Source organism: Myotis daubentonii, chromosome 2, assembly GCF_963259705.1.
Source record: "Myotis daubentonii chromosome 2, mMyoDau2.1, whole genome shotgun sequence".
NCBI classification, from domain to species: domain Eukaryota; kingdom Metazoa; phylum Chordata; class Mammalia; order Chiroptera; family Vespertilionidae; genus Myotis; species Myotis daubentonii.
In genome coordinates, this window is record NC_081841.1 from 148,523,784 (window position 1) to 148,525,461 (window position 1,678).

General features: G+C 43.4%; 1 pseudogene; it reads right to left on the reverse strand.

Moving 5' to 3' along the window:
• Positions 1-214: 214 nt before the first annotated feature.
• On the reverse strand, positions 215-811 carry LOC132226715 (protein SSXA1-like; annotated as a pseudogene).
• Positions 812-1,678: the final 867 nt, after the last annotated feature.

The following is a 1,678-nucleotide window of genomic DNA, read 5'->3' on the forward strand; positions in this document are numbered from 1 at the left end:
TATGCTTTGGATATATGTGTTGCACATCAACCAAGCTCTAACATTAACAGAATATTTGGTACATGGTAAGAAGCATCGTGCTTAAGTTTTCACTGTCACAAACTCTTTCCTTTACTTGCTGTACATCTGATGGCCAGGAGATCACAGCCTTGGCCATGTTCACGGAAGGTTACCAGGTTCTACTTCTCTTCATGGGCACTTGTCATATCTAGAGTTAGTCGTTTTCCTTGGGGTCACCAATCTCTTCATAGACAACTGGGTTCTGTTTTCCTCTTGGTCTGTGGGCCCAGATGTTATTCTTCCCTTTCCAGGGTCCTGCTGACTTTTTAATCCACTGACCAAAGGTGCTTGCTTTCCTCAGTGGGCACAGCCGTTTAGGAGCCACCTGGTGGCTTCAAGTCATTTCTTCCCCCGGCTTCCTGGACTCCACCATATTCACATCCATGGGGGGGGGGGGGGGGAGGAGGCTCTGTTGCTGTTTAGATTTGGAAGATACCTTCGGCTGTTTTCTCTGTTGGACTTTGGAAGCCTTCTCCTCAGATTCTGATTCCTGGGGTTCTGATCTGTGCCCATGGAATTCCGTGTAAGTTTTTTAGGACACAACAAGGCTGGGAGGGTGGCCCTGAGACCTAGACCAGTCATGGTGTCATAGCTGTTTTTCATGTACACATAGGTGCTTTTCTCTGTTTCCCCGCTCTGTCCACTCCTCCTCAGGGAATTACTTGCAAATATCCTGGAAGGCCTTGCATTTATCTTCTGATTTCTTGGTATCCCACCTGGAGCCCTTTCCAAAAGAGCTGCTTGTGTTCATGGTGCTGGAATGGTCTGATCTCGAAGAGACACAGCCTTAGTCTCTACAGTCCCCAGGCCAAAGGTCCTCAGAAGTGAAGCAGTTGTGAAGGCTCAATCCATGCCGAGATAAAAACTTGCAATTCCATTGTCCCAGGACCTTACATGAATCTGAACAGTTAGTGAACTTGATCTGGCTATCAGAGGTCAAGATAAAGAGTGGGAACTGAGGCAGGAGAGGGGCCTATCAGTCCAGGCTCCCAAGACCCCATGTCTTTTCAAAATGGGTCTGTTCTACTTTTCTTATTCATTTTTAGTCTCTTGGCTAAAATTGTACTTATCCCTAAATTGGCTTGTGATACCTACCCTACCTCTAGATCAGCGGTTCTCAACCTGTGGGTCATGACCCCTTCGGGGGTCGAACGACCCTTTCACAGGTGTCACCTAAGACCATTGGAAAACACATATATAATTGCATATTGTTTTTGTGATTAATCACTATGCTTTAATTATGTTCAATTTGTAACAATGAAAATATATCCTGCATATCAGATATTTACATTACGATTCATAACAGTAGCAAAATTACAGTTATGAAGTAGAAACAAAAATAATTTTATGGTTGGGGGACACCACAACATGAGGAACTGTATTAAAGGGTCGCGGCATTAGGAAGGTTGAGAACCACTGCTCTAGATGGAGGAATCTAAAAAAAAAATCTACCATTCTGGGGCAAGGAGTGGTCATTGGAGGGATACACAATATATACTTAAGAAAGAAATCAGATGTCCCTCTATGCATTAGGTTTCTTCAAAATCAAAAGATGTGGTATAACTGACGAAAATAGGCAAAACGATAGAATTCAGAAGTTAAATTAAAAGCAAAATTT